This window comes from Vitis riparia, chromosome 17, assembly GCF_004353265.1.
Source record: "Vitis riparia cultivar Riparia Gloire de Montpellier isolate 1030 chromosome 17, EGFV_Vit.rip_1.0, whole genome shotgun sequence".
Classification (NCBI taxonomy): domain Eukaryota; kingdom Viridiplantae; phylum Streptophyta; class Magnoliopsida; order Vitales; family Vitaceae; genus Vitis; species Vitis riparia.
Genome location: NC_048447.1, coordinates 9686716 through 9706090, shown reverse-complemented (window position 1 = coordinate 9706090; position 19375 = coordinate 9686716).

The window sequence follows — 19375 nt, the reverse complement described above, 5'->3', positions numbered from 1 at the left end:
GGATGCCGAAATTTATGGCATACCATCCATGAAGATGGTTTTCGAAACGATGTCAACTGGGCCCAATTTGTTGTTGACCAGTTGGTTGAGGGTATTAGATGATTTAAACAACGGAACAGTGTTTGGGTACATGGTTGCATCCTCTTTCTCTAAGTATTGCCCTTCTTTTACATTGATAACTTGGTCACTTTTAAATTGTTCACATCACTACCATCAAGTAACGAATCCACATATGTTTATTTCCATTATGCAGCTCCACTACGTAATTAAATTCAAGATTCCTTCGGTTCATGTTCCCATGACAGTGTCTTTCCTCTCCTCATGGTCAGATGAGTTGATAAAGGATCGCTTAGCTGTTGAGATCAGTCAATTTGGTAGTTTCGGACATGGCGAGGTAGCCATTTACTCTACATTCATTTTGTTATGTAATTTGATGACATGGAAATTGAATACCTTGAAGGTTTATACGTTCTTAATTTGCATCATGAAATCAATTGTAGGGGTTTGATAATTTGTCACCACCCCGTACACATGTGGAGTCTGAGAGTGGCCCGACAAGTAGTCATGTACGGATACTGTTTGTTACTTTACGAATTAACTCCGTTTGAATGCCATTACAATTAGGTTTACTGACTGCATTATTTTAAATCATTGGTTATAAATATTTTCTTCAATATTTTTATAGTAATTTATGTGCAAACTATTCGTTAACATGTCATAGGAACTATTGGAGAAATACTATGCAGCAGAACGCGTAATAAATGCATATCAAAAAAGCATTCAGCAGCAGCTTGGCATCATGCGTGGTCTGATGCATACATTGGATGGTCGAAAAGAACGAAGTTGACCTTCGCCTGCTGCTGGTCACTCAAGCTATGCAGCCATGAATTTTCGGAGCCCGAATCGCATTCAGACTATGGCGGAGATGACATGGCATCCCATGGCACTAAAGACGTACCTGACACACCAATTCGACATCTATCAGTTATTGGTAACAGTATGGGGGATATTCATTACTGCATGAATGTGTACATAATAACTCATATTATATTACTCTTCATTACGAATTAACTGTTGTTACTCCAAACTAACAGCCGATGAAGAAGTAGTCGTCTTTGAACAGTTGCCTTTGCGTTCTATGGTTGTGGCCCCATCTGATAGGAGTGAGAGGCGATGAAGAGTGTGTCGGTTGGCTCCCAATCTATTGTCGCCATTCATAGCACAACCACAAACCCGCCAGTCTGCGATCAAAATGGACCTCAAACAAGTAGCTGCAATTGTTTTTTATGGGGACTTGGACCCGAGGTTTGACATAGCATATAATACTCCACTTTCAAATGTATTCACCTCCACATATTTGGTATTACCCTAACATTTATGTATTTGTTGACAGCGAGGAACTTGTTTCAATGCATAACACGAGTTTAAGCAGAGGCAACCTCACCTCTTTCCAAGGAGATAGCTGGATTGGCAATCATGTTAATATATCAATTTCTCCATTACTTTGCAATATTTTTAATTTAATATTCATGTAGCATCTTGTCATTAGTGGCTCTGAATATTGCTTACATATTAATCACTTCTTGTCTTAGGTCTTGGATGCGTATTGTAGAATGTTGCAATTCGACGATGTATCAAGGACCAAACTCTTTCTTTCGCCATACATAGCTGTAATGGAGGGCTTTGATGGACACTACAATTCAATTATTTGTTGTTATAACATGTCAAGAAGTTTCCCTACCCTTTAAAGCTTAAACTTTTTTCATATCTTATGCAGGAAATGGTCATGCATTCCAACGCCAAACATTTGACGCATGATTCAGTAATTGGCCGTTTTGAGCCATATTTGTATCCCTTAGATGTTTCGTATCAAAATGTTAATGAGGTCAGCTTAAATGCATCGTTTGAGGTTTCTACACTTGTCATCTCCTTCACCCAATATATGTTGTAATCCATTCTGAGTGGCATCATGCAGGTCTACTTACCGGTTCTTCTAAAAAACCATTGGACGTTTTATGTTTATGACTTGCATAACAAACGAATCCAGCCCTTGGATTCTCGACCAGGAAGGAGAAGGAGTTGTATGAGTGGGATACAACAAAATTTGGTAAAGTAACTGTTAGTTCCGTAATCTTTGTTGCTTCCATTGTACCTAAGATGGGAAGTTTGAATGCATCTACATTCATTATTTAAGGCCAAGGTTGTTCTATGGCTTGTTGCCTACCAGAAACAAATGGTGGATGTAGACTTGAAGATGTTATGTTTTGTCATGCCAGACATACCAAGTCAACCAAATGAGTTAGTGTTTACTTTGCAGTCCGTGACTAGATTTAAATTTGATTGCAAGTCAATTTATGTATATTATCGTTGTTATGTCATGCCTAATAAATAATTACCCATTACTTTGTGTGTTAGCAATGACTGCGGAGTATTTGTTATGAAATTCATGGACAACTGGTCAAATGGAGGACTCTCGAAATCCATCAATGTGGTATGTCCGTACACAATTTTAATATACCATGATTATATCAAAGTTACATTCCATGGCCAAAATATTTAACATTTCCTAATATGCCTTTTAAACATTAATGAATGCAGGGCAAGATTAAGAAGTATAGATTGAAGATATTGGGGAGATTGTTGCTTTCATCACATAATGCACATCGACATCGCTTTCTCGTGGATTGAGGGACACTATTAAATTGGTTGTGCCAAGGATATTTTCAATTGATTGTACATTATTTTGTCAAACCTAACTATTTTCAATGTATTGCATATAGAAGTTAGTGATGAATTCACAGCTAAGGTTAACAACAGTACAATTCATGTTTAAACCAAACAAGTTAAGCGTTCAAAAGCCCTTAGCTTCAAAATTATTCACAAATGAAATTGGGATTGATACTTCAAATGTATACATTATACAAAATTGCGTAGGAATAGGAGTCGTACTTTGATTGGTCATTGCATGGATCAAACATTGCTACTTCAGTTTACATTTTTTACTTAAATCACATCTTATATCGAACACATCCTCCATATTCCTTCATCGGTCTACATGGTACATCGAGCGGCCATAGAGGACACAGTTTGCTATTTTATGGTAAAGACACGTCGATCGGTGAACGACCGGGAAAACGTACCCGGTCGACCGGTTCATAAACCATCTCCCGGTCGACCTGTGTTACAGAACATGCACTCGACCAGTAGTCAACCAGTTATCGACCAGACCACTACCGGTCAGGGGGTGCACTCGACCGAGAACAAACAACCACTGGATGAGAGAGAGGGTAAAAACATACTGTCGACCGGTTGGTGACCGGCACACGACCGGGAAACCTGCGTCCTCGACCGGGAACAAACAGCCACTGGGAGAGAGAGAGTATGATGAGTGTTCTTCGACCGATGGTCAACCGGTCGCGCGAACCTTCGACCGGTCGACCTAATTTGTCCAAATCACATACTTTATGTAATAATGGACTTGTTTTTATTATTTAAAGAACTAATTATATATATAATAAGGTAAAATCATTTTCACAAGTTGAGTTTTGTAATATAAAATTGTGGTTAAAAAAATATATAATTTAAATTAATTTAAATTTGATATATATTTAAATTATTTAAGTATCAGCTAAATAATTTATTAAATTTAATTTGTTTTATTTACTTCTTTTTTGCTATTTTGCCTCTATAAATAAATAAATATATATATATATATATATATATATATATATATATATATATATATATATATATATATATATATATATATATATATATTATTTATTTTTAAATTTAATAAATTATTTATAAAATTATGTTAATTTTGAAAGTAAAGATTAAATAATCACAAAATATATAAATTTTCAAAGTGAATAGTTTAGTTGAATATATTTTTTCCAATTTTTATTGTTTATTTTTAAAAATTAGAACATAATAGTAATTCGTATATATTATTAAAACTGTTCATTTCAGCCAAAGGAACCCCACTTTCTTCCTCTCCAAATGGTGCTGCTTACCATGTTGTTCATTTTTGTATATGCAACATGATTAAATACAACACTTATCAAGGTGTTTCAATTCATACCTGAAATTTTATTTTATTACACTAAAAGTTTAAAAGTCAAACTAAAAAACAAAACTTTAGAATATCATGTTTGAAAATTAATCACTTTTTTATACTGATCTTTTTCATCGCTCTCATAGCTTCCAATTTTTTAAAAAAAATATATATTTTGTTATGCTAATATTTTTGTTAATTTTCCTTGAATATTAGAGTTTTCTTACTTTTAATAAATTCTTAACAAATTTATTTTTTAAATTAACTGTCATAATGAAGTCTATACAATTTTAAAATTACCTATATATATATATTAAATTGTATGTCAGTTTCTTTAGTTGATGGTTTTAGTGGAAGATACCATTTTCCTCCTTACTTTTAATAAGAATAAAAGCATATTTTCTATGATTTTGTTGTATTAATATCTTCTTTGTTTTTTTCTTTGCTATTTTTTATAATAACCTACTTTATCAAATAAGTTAAAATTATTTGTCCAAATAATTTAATTTAATTAAACCTGTTTGATTATGTCTTGAGAGGACAATATTTGCTAAAATATTAAGTTTCTATACCTAAAAAAAAATAATTAAATAAAATTAAGCTCATCATTTTTACATGAGGCAAATCATAATTTTAATTGCAAAATAAAATGTTACCATCAATTGAAAACAAATCAATTACAAATGAAAGTTAAATTCATTTTCATTTAATTGTTATAGATTATATGAATTCCAATAGACAAATCAACTCTCACAATTTTCAAGCCAAAGCAATTGTTCGGCTTGTGACTTACAAAGGCTGTCAACCGTTGGTGGACCGGTCGAGCTATTGGTGGGGTTGTCTTTTGAAATACCTACCCCCCCCCCCCCCCCCGCGTGGCATTTTGACAATCTCAGGCTTCAAGGGTTTTGGGTATTCAACTTGGGAAACCTACTTTCAACGACATTGCAACTATTTCATGGCTTCAGAGTGGGTTTTGAAAGGTGCGGACTGATATTTGGGACGTCGGTCGTGTGTATTGGAAGGCCTCCTCATTCAGCGCGCGTCATAGGCGGTTTCTCACCTGTTCCCACGCGTCAATCTGCTTAGCTTGGGTTTGTTATCACTTTAATATGCTCCTTTATTTCTTTACCACCCTCATCCTCTTCATTTTGACTCTCTGATGACGCTTAGGAGATACGACTGCCTTTAGGGCACAGGGCAAGCGTCCTGCTGAGCCATCTCAGCCCGATGAGGCGGAGGCTCGCCGAAATGCGAGGTTTGACGTCGGTCTTTTCACTTCCATGGAGGAATATCAAAGGTACAAGCAGAAGTTTGCCCAGAGGAAAGTTGTTCCAGGGAGAAATATTAATTTCTCCCAACTACAGCATTTTGGCTTTGAGGGACTATTCGCACGTATGGGGTGGCTGCCCTTAGTGACTATTTCAGAGCCGATATTTCCTACATTAGTGAGGGCATTCTATTCACGAGTAACATATGGATATGGAGGTCCGATTGTTTCGATCGTTAGAGGTGTGCAGATCAAACTTGACCCGAAGAGCATATGCCGCATTTTAGACATCGCTCCAGTAGGACTCAGGGTCTATGAGTCTAAGGCTTGGCCCACTCTAGCGGGTTTCGAGCCTAGAAAGGCGATACAGAGGATGTGCGGCCTTGCTGATGCGCAGGGGATGAGCAAACCATCGGCACATAGCCTGATAGTGAGATGTCGCATCCTTCACCACATGATCCTATACATTTTCTTGCCACAAGGCGGCCACCGAGATGAGGTCTCCTATCTCGAGGCATTCCTCATTGATTCGATTATGACGGGGAGACGGATTGACGTTGGATATGTGATGATGATGCACATGATGGCATGCTGCGAAAGCTCCACACGTGTTCTCCCCTATGACCGCTTTCTGACACGAGTATTCAAGGATGCGGGGGTTGATTTGAACAGGAAATAGGACTTTGAAGCCCCGAGTAGTTATGATACATATGATGAGCAGTTGTTGAGCCATATGAAGTTTGAGAAGGGCCCCAATGGATCATGGATTAGGAAAGTAGAGCGACCAGTAGCACATCCTGGGGGACAGGGAGAAGTGCATCCTGCCGTTGAGGAGAAAGCCGAGATTCGGGAGATGGAGGGTGCGGTCACCCCTCAAAGAGATTATGAGCATACACAGACTGAGTTTGATATCCATTCACAATAGTCCAAGGGTTGCCAGTTGGGGGCGACTTTATCAGGAGGGATGATATCTGAGGCAGTGCACACAACGGGAACATCATCGCAGCCATCATTCATTGAGCCACCTCACGCGCATACATCACCTCATCAAGCTCCATATGGCCCTAGTCAGACGCCTTGGATGGATTTAGGTGCTCAGATTAGCTCACTTGGCACTCGAATGGAGGAGCTTGCAGTTGTCAACGATACACGATTCTACTCTATGGAGGATCGCATGGATCATTATCAGACAGGCTTCATTGAGCAATTCCAGTGTATGCAGCAGAGATTTCAGAGTATTGAGGATCGCATGGATCAACAGCAGGCTACGTTTGAGCATATTCTCCAGAGGCTTGATCGCCAGGAGAGTCAACATGAGGACATGATGGCTTACCTCCGATCCGTGTTTCCACCACCACCTCTTCAGCCTTAATACCAGCGAGACCCCCTCGTTTATTTTATTGTTGGCGGAACGAGAGATATTTAGGATTAGCATACGTAGATGCAAATCATTGTCATCTTTGTTTCAATTGTCTATGTTTCCTCTATATTTCACTTGACTATATATATATGATTTCTTTTGTCTTATGTGAATTATACGTTTCCTTTTGGTTCCACCTAAACCCCTCTCATTGACATATGTGGAATGGGGCAAGACTTAGCAGCCTTCTGTTTATAATATGTGTACGTGTTATGTTTTCTTCTCATGTTTTTTCTCTGTTAAGTGTTTTTTTTTAAATGTTGAGTGTCGCACTTCGTACTAGTCATTTGGGTCGAGGCGCTTATGGGAAAACTCAGGTCCATTCCATAGATGTAGACTGTCTTACCTCCTCATTTTGATTATATTGGAGATGTGTTGCAATCTTTGGTCAATGAAATTGTCACATCCATTGTCTCTGAGAAAGGTCCCAATGAGGTCTTGAAATTCTTTGATTCTTTACAGCCTTTGTTCATGGAAAATTTATTTTCAGAGGGTTTCATTGGTTGCTTGGCGGATTCTTCCAGTCCTAGGGAGGTCATACAGAATATCCAAGAAAAGTTTGAGGACATTTCATCATGATTCAACTATTAACAAGGTAGTTCAACAAATGATTATAAATTTTAGCTTGTGCTTTCAAAAGTGAAGGTTCAAGCTTTTTTTAGTATTCAATATTTAATTTTCAGTTATGAATTACCGAAACATGAAACATAACTTTCAAACTAGGATATACTATATATACTCATCTATTGATCGAGTTACTAGTTGTGTGCATTATCATATATATATATATATATATATATATATATATATATATATATATATATATATATATATATATACTGTATAGACTTATCTTTTGATTGATTTATTAGTTGTGGCATGATAATGTATGGTTAGTGACACATGGATGACTACCCAAAAATCATGTTGTGGTGAGATTTTTTAAAAAGCCAAGTCTTTAAGTTCTTTAAGATTTTTTGTTTTTTGTTTTTCTGATTTTTAAATTTTAAGAGTCTTTCTGGAGACTACTACTATACTTTCCATTTCCTTATCAATCTTCAATATTTTGTACTCCCCTCTCCAACATGGACAACTAAGCATCTAAGTGGTCAACCTCATTTTCTGTTAAGAATCCTAGTTCAAACAATTTGCTAATCTCAATGTTAATGGATAAGGCTTACTATATGTCATGTTGTGGTGAAAGTTGTTAGTGTCCTTCGTTGGTGATAATCATGAAGTGTGATGGTCATGATAACTTAAAAGTAATTAAAGCTTTGAACACATCTAAAGCAAAAGTATAAGGGGAACCTTAACCTTTCTAGCTTTAGGAACTTGTGGCTTTCAGCACCTGATTTTGGGACTATAAGGAAGTGGTGGAGTGTGGCCCAAGTCATTGGTTGGAAGGTTATTCAAAAGCTTGGTTTATTGAAAGCTTATCTTAAAGTTTGGATTGAAGGCTTCTTTGGTAAAGTTGGAGAAATAAAAATCATATTGTGGCTAATAGAAGATGGAAAAAAAGCTGATCGGATCTATTTATGTGGAGCATGGTTGTATTTTAGAGAATTAGTATCTAAATTATTATCTAATAGGAGTCCCAACTCTTCATTGCTCTTATCCATAATGTGATCTTGTTGAATGATTTGAGGTTGGTAGAAAGTTTTTGTATCTTCATATTATCTAAAAAGGGAAAGGGAACCTAATTCTTTCACAACTCTGTGTGAGCCCAAGTGTAATTATATATCAAAATGATTATAAATTTTAGCTTTGTACAGTTCTACATCATTTTGTATGATTAATTGAGTTATGCAGGCATGCATTTAGCATGTACCATCTATCTATCCATGACCATGTTAAAAGGGTTGAAGATAATGGGATTTGCCCATCATGTTCTAGCTTAGAAATAACCAATATGTTTTTTGTTTTTTTCTTTTCTTGGGGGGTATACTAGCAATTTGTAATTGCCTGTTAGTAACTCCATGCTGCACCTCCATGGGACAGGGAACAGAGGCGAGTAACACCCAATTTTGGATTATGGCTGGTTCCTAGAAGTTACTATTAAGAAAGTAAAACAAAATATTTTTTAATCTAATAAGATTTCTCAATTTTGTAAGTTTAAAATGGTAAGGAAAATTGAATTATTCGCAATAATTAAATATCTATAAAGATCTAAAGATCTAATAACCAATAAGGATCGATGATCAAAGGTTGATAGGATATCATCACAATAATCAAAATCGTGATAATGAGATGTTGGTAGTTTTTTTTTTTATTTATCTTTTTGATAATGGATGTTTTTTTTTTTTCATTGTTTATAAAACTCAAACATGATACTAATCAAAATTATTCAAAAGTAGTATACAATGTGACATAACTTCAAAAGGAAAATTATTTTTATGGCCCACTATAGACATACAACAAAGAAGTCCTAAATTTGATTTATTTTACAAATTATAAAGGGGTATTTAATAGGAAATGAAATGAATTTCCATTATTTTATTTTGTTATATTTATTCCAACCATGGAAAAGGGTTGGGAATATTAGAAAAAATAAAAAACCCTCAAAATAAAAAATTTAAAAATAAAAGAAAATATAGAATTTCAAATGTAATATTTTGAACTATTTGTTTCCAAAATCAAAACAATAAGTATGTGAAAAAAAATTATGTGGGTGCTAAATAATTATAACACAAGAAAAAGAATATTAACTTATACAAATAAAAAAAATTAATAAAAATAAATTATTGAAAGCCATGAACCTTTGATGACATATAAACTACATAGTACATAGACCTGCACCACATTTTCTACTTTGGTTAAGCACTTCTTTTAAAAAAAACTTTTTTTAATTGAGCACTTAATTTGGACCAACAAGATAATATGGTTTTCAAAAAATTTGTTTAACCAATTTAATGCTATCCTTCAAATACCATTTTCACTCCAAGATAACAAGTGAAGTGAAGATCCAAATGAGAGTATTCAGGTATTTATTGAACAATCCTGGTAATTTTGTAAGCTAAGTTATGCCTTCTATACACTTTTTCTGATCATTGTGCCCCAAAAGTTAAACTTGCGGAAACATGGACCAATAATATGTATGAAGTTAAAGTAAAACCTCTAGCTTTCAACCGATCCATCTCATCGGTTGTTACAGGCGAGGGTATGAGCAACCGGTCGTCCATAGAGGTAACTGGTCGATCGGTTACATCTGACCGGTCGAGTGTCAGTCGTGGACCGGTCATGAACCGGTCGAGTAGCCCCACTCATTCTCTCTCACATAGTTGGTTGCATCTTAGAGAGTCAATATTTTATGACTGTGGTTTTGCATTATATGGGGTTAAATTATGAACTACTAATTGGTAGTTGAAATGACATGGCTTTTTAAGTTTTCAATGTGATTTGCCTTGGATCCATGTCCGAAGAGCCTGACACAGGGCCGGTGAAGGGGATAATACAAGGCACCATTCGAAAGTTATCACTGCCCTCACACAAAGGCTACGAGTTACTTCAATTATGCAACCATATATGGAAGGGGTCATTCCAATTATATCCAATTATAGTATGGTTATATAATGCATTCGGATAAATTTTCAAGATTATAAATACAACAACTAATTGATCAACATATCCATTATGTCAAGACTTAAGTAATGGTAATAATTCAAAAAACATTATGAATTATGTATATCAATTGATATTTTTTTGTTGTTTATATTTAATTAAAAACTCCTAACACAAGTATGATCAGAACATATTAATTCAGTTTTGTTCCTTGTAGTCTCCAATTTCCCTTTCCTCAGTTGTAGCAACCATCAACTCATCAAAGTTCTCGGTCTTTCAAACAAAAAATTCAATCTGAAAGCGAACAAAACAAAGAGGGTAAAGTCAGTCTCGCATCCTCCAAGGTGCCTTGAAACAGTAGCAATAACTGACTCATAATAAATTAATATGGCATACTGTCACAACTTGGATGTTTTCTTACCCTTTTTTATGCACACATACAACACTTACATAAATCAAGGCATTTTGAAGATACTACGTCACTCGAAATTAGTTTGTCATAGTAGGCAACATTATGTGACATCGAAGGTAAGGAGGATGAACATAGGAAGAAGGGAGGTTTGAAAGAATATTGCTTTAAAGAAATGAGCAAAGATTTTTTCGAGAATCATTTGAAATCCTTCAAATTAGGTAGCCTTGTACACCTTTGTACAGTTAGCACATTGGCCTTGTACACTTAGTGTAAATGCCTTGTACAGTTGGAGAAATCCGACATAACTACAACTGAATGAGTGTAAATGGGCGGGTTAACCACTTGCCAATGTAATGGCTCAGTGAAAATGGGGAAAATAAAACCCAATTTAGATTCCCATTCATCATAAGTGTGCTAGCACATTCCAATGAATGTGTACGAAGGGAAATGAGGAAGGAGTACGAGGAATGTCCTCCTATGAAAAAAGAAATGAGTAAAGAATTTTTCGAAAATCGTTTGAAATCCTTCAAATTAGGTAACCTTGTACACCCTTGTACAGTTAGCACATTGGCCTTGTACACTTAGTGTAAATGCCTTGTACAGTTGGAAAAATCCGACATAACTACAACTGAATGAGTGTAAATGGCGGGATAACCACTTGCCAATGTAATGGCTTAGTGAAAAGGGGGAAAATGAAACCCAATTTAGGTTCCCATTCATCATAAGTGTGCTAGCACATTCCAAAGAATGTGTACGAATGGAAATTAGGACGGAGTATGAGGAATGTCCCCCTATGAAAAAAGAAATGAGCAAAGAATTTTTCGAAAATCGTTTGAAATCCTTCAAGTTAGGTAGCCTTGTACACCCTTGTACAGTTAGCACATTGGCCTTGTACACTTAGTGTAAATGCCTTGTACAGTTGGAGAAATCCGACATAGCTACAACTTAATGAGTGCAAATGGGCGAGATAACCACTTGCCAATGTCATGGCTCAATGAAAAGGGGGAAAATGAAACCCAATTTAGGTTCTCATTCATCATAAGTGTGTTAGCACATTCCAATGAATGTGTACGAAGGGAAATGAGGAGGGAGTACGAGGAATGTCCCCCTATGAAAAAATAAATGAGCAAAGAATTTTTCGAAAATCATTTGAAATCCTTCATGTTAGGTAGCCTTGTACACCCTTGTACAACTAGCACATTGGCTTTGTACACTTAGTGTAAATGCCTTGCACAGTTGGAGAAATCTGACATAGCTACAACTGAATGAGTGTAAATGGGTGGGATAACCACTTGCCAATGTCATGGCTCAGTGAAAAAGGGGAAAATGAAACCCAATTTAGGTTTTCATTCATCATAAGTGTGCTAGCACATTCCAATGAATGTGTACGAAGGTAAATGATGAAGGAGTACGAGGAAAATCCCCCTATGAAAATGGAAATGAGCAAAGAATTTTTCAAAAATCGTTTGAAATCCTTCAAGTTGGGTAGCCTTGTACACTTAGTGTAAATGCCTTGTACAGTTGGAGAAATCCGACATAGCTACAACTGAATGAGTGTAAATGGGCGGGTTAACCACTTGCCAATGTAATGGCTCAGTGAAAAGGGGGAAAATAAAACCCAATTTAGGTTCTCATTCATCATTAGTGTGCTAGCACATTTCGATGAATGTGTACGAAGGGAAATGAGGAGGGAGTACGAGGAATGTCCCCTTATGAAAAAAGAAATGGGCAACAAATTTTTGGAAAATCACTTGAAATCCTTCAAGTTAGCTATCCTTGTACAGTTAGCACATTGGCCTTGTACACTTAGTGTAAATGCCTTGTACAGTTGGAGAAATCCATAATAGGGATGACCGAACAAGTGCATATGGGTGGGAAAACAATGCTTCCACTCTCATGGATAAGGGAAAATGAGGAAAAAGTTAAGTCTCGTTTCGCTTCATATGCATCATTAGTAGGGGAGCTAATAGAATGAATTAACATGGTAGCTATCAGATAAAATGCGTGCAATGAGGCACCATTCAAGCAATATGTGTGAGGAATGTCCCCGACGATTGGAAAAAGTAAATGAGTAAGTTCTTTAAAATCACTTGAAAACCCTTAAGATACACGCTCTTGTACAACCTTGTACATTTAGTACATTGGCCTTGTACACTTAGTGTAAATGCCTTGTACAGTTGCAGGAAATCGACCTAGGTACAACTTAACGAGTGCATATAGGCCGGTTAACCACTTCCTAATGTCATGGCTCAATGAAAAGGGGGAAAATGAAACCCAATTTAGTTTCCTATTCATCATAAGTGCACTAACTAGTCCCCACAGCTCACCGTCTACACCATACCCATTTATTCTCTAGAATATAAACCCAACAACCAGATTATAAAGTGAGGAATTTTCAAACAGTTGAAATGCCATTTTTAGGAGATCTTTTCCGACAAATTAACTGAAAGTTTCTTTCATTTACTTAGCTTGTGCTTCATTCGTATGAGGCAAGATGGATATGATCAAAGCCTCATTTATACCCCACCTTGCACCCTAAAACACGTTGTTATTAAGTTCAAAATTTTTTAAGAACACCCCAACACGAGATCAAAACAAATGTCTTTCCTCAAACCTTGTAAACAAACATCCATCACATCATCAAAGGAACCAACATGATGAAATCAAAATGTCAGAAAATTTAATTCACACCCACCCTCATTTCGATTTGGGAATGATGATGATCATATACATGCGAAGGCTTTTCTGAGTTGCTCACAATCCTCGGCTGCACAATTGGGGGACATTCATAGTTGGCTTCATCTTTAACCATGGTGTTTACGGAGGGAGAGAAAGGGGTAAGAGGGTGGTGACCCTTTTTGCCATTTATTTGAGATTTTTCAGTCAGATGACATGGCATTTCAAGTTTAACACCTTTGAAACCACTTTAATTTACAACCATCTGACTTGGAAATAATGAAGGGTATATTGGTCAGTTAATATCTCATAGTCTTTCTATTAATTTTATTAGATATATGGACCATTTGTTAATTTTTGGGCCCAAAACACAATTCTCCCTTTTATTTTTAATCATTTTTTATATTTATATAATTATTTTTTAAAATAATATTTTAAAAATAAGTAAATATAGCTTCTTTTTTCTAATATGGTTTTTAAAACTTGTTTTTAAAATAAAGAACAAAAAATAATTTTTTTTTTGTTATTTTTTAAAAATAGGAGTGTTTACAACATGTTTTAAAAAATAGTTTTTAAAGGCAAAAAAATTTTAAAAATTGTTCCGATAAAGGAATTTATATTATTTTAAAAAATAATGTTATTAGTTTACCTTTTTTTTTGTATTTTTTAAAAATAAGTAGCTCCAAAATTGGAAAATCCAAGCCTAACCTGTCTCATCCATTGCATTGGCCAGATAACCATCTTGTCCTAATTTTTACTTCTGAACGTGTTTGAGGATGCCTTGGACTAAAGCATTTTGAATGGTCTACTCACAAGTCACAAATACGCGCACTCAAATCTCTCTCTCAGACACAGAGTCCTCCATCCGACATATTCCAAGGCTCTCACCTTTCCCTCCTTTCTCTCTCTAAAACACCCACGTAAACGCCTTTGCAGAACCCATTTTCGTTGCCTTTCGTTCCTTTCCTACCCGCTAAACAACCATGCCAGGCCCCAAGCTTGTCCATGCCTCCGCCGATCTGGAGGACCCCACCTTCAAAGCCTCAGAAGCCAGATTCGTCTAACATTGCAAACAAAATACACACAAATCAAACGCAAAAAAAAAAAAAAAAAACCCTAGAAAATCAAAACAGAGAAAATCTCGAAACCAGAAAAAATCTTCATGAGGAAGCCGAAAAAATGGGACAGAAACAATGAAAGAAGAAAGGAAAAACATGATAGAAAAACCCTAACCTGAAAGACCGATCTCTTCTGCGTCTTTGTGTTCTGAACACCAGAAACCTCTTCTCTCTGTTCTCAGCACCAGGAACTCCCTATCGTAGCTTCTCTCAGCCACGGGTTCGTTTCATTTTTATTTTTATTTTTTTTAATAATTTTGTTTATTTTAAAAACAATTAATTTTAAAATTATTTTCTAGTTTTAGAAAGTTTTATGTTTTTTAACTATTACACAATTTTTTTTCTTTCTTTTTTATGGTAAAAACTAAAAAGTATAAAATTGTTTTTGAAAACAATTATCCAACCTAACCTTTTCAATAACAATTTCTATTTTTTAAAAATAAATAAATAGAAGACACAATACTTTTTAGAGAACATATCTTCCGATATTTTCATTTTTTTTATAATTGTTTTAAAAAATAATTGTACAAACTTTCAGAATAATTTAAAATAAAATACTATGTACAAAAAAATTATTTTTAAAAGCAAGTTAAAAACATTTTAGGTTTTTAAACAACTTTTGTTTTACAAAAATAATTACCAAACATGTCCTTTCGATAACAGTTTTCTATTCTTAAAAAAAAACACGTTTAACAATCAAAAACAAAATTTTGTTTTATGCTCTTAAGAACAAAAAATATGATATTTTCAAATAACATATTTTAACTGTTTTCTCTTATTTTCATTTATTTTTTTAAAGTTATTTTTAAAAAATAATTATACAAACATGTAGAATGATTAAAAATAAAATATTACATATAAAAAATTATTTTAAAATATTTTAAATTTTCAAACAAACTTTTATGTCGTAAAACATCGTAATACAATTTTTAAAAACTATTTTCAAATATAACTACCAAACATGCCCTTAATAAACCTTGGTACAATTGGGCCAATCGAGCCCTCGTGGATACATCCAATGGCTCTAATTCGTAGCAGGCCCAAAAGAAATGGAGCCCATCAGAAGAAGCTAGGGCTGACCCACTTGACTAGAATCAAAGTTCATATGGTTTTTAAAAAGGCAGGGCTGTTGGAGAATGAATTCCTTGGGCAGAAAAAGAGTTTTGTTTAGATTTGAATCACGTTTTCATTGGTTTTCTACTATTAAAATGCAACCCAAATCAATAAACAATCATTTTTGGTCAATTAATTATTTGGTATAATGTTATTGTATTCCATATGATATTGTAAACTATGACCCTTCATTCTATGCTCACTCCATTCACACGCTAGTAGTCTTTAAATAGACCAAAAAAAAGGGACCCACATTAGACCATATCAATAACTTCTCCATATATAGAAATGTCGATAAACCCTACTCAAAATTATTTCCACTAATAGCAATCATGCCAAAATTTTGTTTTCTATTTTTGAAAATAAATTATAAGATATATTTTAATTAATTATTTTTTTTAATGACATAATGGGTGTTTTTTATTTTTAAGAAAATTTGTCGTGCATTTTCTTTTGATTTTTTTAATGTTTTTGTATTATTTTTTTATATGAAAAGTTAAGGGTATGTTTAGTAACTGTTTTTTTAAAATAATTCTGAAAAATAGTTTTTGAAAACTGTTTTCTAATTTTTGTAGAATAAAAGTTTGTTTAAAAACTTAAAATGCTTTTAACTTGTTTTTAATATTTTTAAAATATGTTTTAATTTTTTTTATATTTAGCGTTTTATTTTTAATTATTCTATGTATTTATATAATTATTTATTAAAATAGTAATAAGAAAACAAATAAAACAATAGAAAATAATAAAAAAAATATTTTATAAAAATATTTTATTTTCTATTCTTAAGAATGGAAAATAAAAAATTATCAAAAAAGTGTTTTTGTATTTTTTGTTATAAAAAAAAAAAAAAAAAAAAACGGTTCCTAACCATACCCTTACTATTTTAAATTTTGAAAGTAAATTTTATCTTGTGGCTCATACTCTCCCTTTGTTGTATATAAAAGAAAGTCACAATATACTTTTCTATTTTCTCTATGCTTTTTTTAAAAAAAAAAAAAAAAAAAAATCTTAAGATTTGAAGCATTAAACAAAATCCCCTTTCCTTCTTATAACCATTTACATACAACACAATTTTAGGTATAAATTTGATAGCAATGACCAATTGTGATGAATATAATTAGGGAGAATCGGGTTTTACACCCATTTGGCTTTAATAATTAATAAAAAGTCCTTCAAACACTCATAATTGATTATAAGAATTAAAATACCCTTTTGACTTACACCCATCATTTTTGTCTTTATACCACCATTCTTTATATGTCACTTCCATAAAATTCTCCATGATTTAATTTTTTTTTAAACTCTTTTAAAAATAATTGAAAAATCAGCATTATTTTCTAAACAAAAATTATATTAATGATTCAAAGACTATTTTGGAAAATACTTTTGAAAAAAAATATTAATTTAAATGAATAAAAATTATCTTTTACATTTTAGAAGTAAATAATTTAATGATTAAAACACTATTTAAAATAAATATATTTACTATTTTTTCTTTTATACTAAAAAAGTATTTTAAAGTTTATTTTTTTACTATTATAAAATAAAAAAATTAATTTTTTTTAATCTTCTTCCTTCTTTATTTTAATAATTTTTTGAACATAGACTTTTGGTAATAAGTTATATGCAATGTTGCAAATTTGTTTATTAAGAAATTTTCTTAATAATTTGACTTAATTGAAATTTTATTGAAATTAAAAAAAAAAAAAAAAAAAGAGGATGGATGAAGAGTTTTCATTTTTAATATCCAATTAAAATGTTTTCGTATTTAAAAATGAATTATATTAATACAATCAAAATTTTCTCATATTAAAGGGTTGAATGATATATTTACCCATATTTTATTTGAGTTTGGTTTTAAAATATTTTTTTGGTTTTTATTTCTTTTATTTTTAAAAATAATTTTTTTTCTATATTGTCTCTTTTTTAAAATATGTTTAATTAAAAAAATAAAATTATTTATAAAAATGAAAACCGAATACCTTGTTTAATACTATTTTTTGTATGAAAATAATAAAAAGAATTAAATTTTATTTATTGATTATTCTTTTTTATTTTTTCTATTAGTTATTTTTAATAATATATATATATATATATATATATAATATGTTCACAACTAAATAAATGAATCGGTCCATTGTATTTTTTTTTCACAAAAATATAATATGTTCACAAAAAAAATTGGATTTAAGTTTTCTGCTCTTTTTCTTAATCAAACTACTGAAATATTTAATTTGTATCATTGTAGAAAGGTATTCACTAATTATATAAGGGAAATGCACTAAATGTACAAGGGGTATAAAATATTACCATTTGTAAAATATTTTAATCAATTTTAAACCACTCATTTATCTTCCTTGTCACCCATGAATTGCATGCCCATATTATGCACTTTATTTAACTCTTATATAGAAATTCCGATACTTTCCCCAGTAATGATGTTTGAGGAAAAAAATTTAACCATAATTCATTTACCATCTTCTTAGCTAAACCATTAGAAATATGGTTAACACACGTACGTTAACACATTACTTAGGAGGGATATATTGCGTTATTGTACAATGGTATTACACTAATTGTATAAGGGAAATGTACTAAGTGCATAAGGGTGTACTAAGTGCATAAAGGTGTACAAGACTACTATTTGTGAAAGATTTTAATTAATTCTGAATCACTTCTTCATTTTCCTTGTCACTCATGGATTACATACCCATGTCATGCACTTTATTTAACTCCTACATGAAAATTCCGATACTTTCCCTAGTAATAATGTTTAGGGAAAAAAAATTAGTCCTAATTCATCCACCATTTTCTCAGTCAAATCATTAGAAATATGGTTAACATATCTACGTAGACACATAACTTAAAAGGGATGTATTGCATCATTGTACAATTGTGTTGCACTAACTATACAAAAGAAATGTACTAAGTGTACAAGGTTATCATTTGTGAAATATTTTAATCAATTTTGAATCACTTCTTTATTTTTTTTTTGTCATCCACGAATTGTATATGAAATTTGCACTACTATACAAGAGTGTTATATTCACTATACAAGACAAATGTATTAATTATATAAGACAAAAATACTAACTGTACGAGGGGTCTATAAGGCTACCTTCTATGTAAGATTTCAATCAACTCTAAACCTTTTTTTTTTTGTCACATAAGGATTAGACATTTTTCCCCCACACGATCCTTCACCTAAAAATTGTTACAATTTGAATTTTTTAATTTCATCATCCAAAATTTGTAATTGCATATTTCGTTTGAGTAGTTTTAACAATTTTTTTTAGTACATTTACATCCCATGTAAAAGAAAATTAATCACAATATTTAGGTACTATCTTTTTTGTGAAATCATGCATGAGGAAAAAAAAAAAAAAAGAGAAAATTATGATACATTTGCTTGATTTGATGACATCGTGTTTTAAGAATTTAAACCATGTCAAGTTCACATCTATTCCATATTTAAAAGAGTATTTTAATATTTTTCAAATTATTAAATTATAATATATTATTCAATTAAAAATTAATTATCACCATTAGTTAAAAGATGATCATGTTATAAAAGAATATATTAAGACAATATCTATGTATCATCCATAAAATAGAGAAAATATTCAAATAATTGTCTATAACCTTAAAGATATTTATATAAAAAATAACTTTTATATATATATATTATATATATATATATATATATATATATATATATATATATATATATATATATATATATATATTAGAT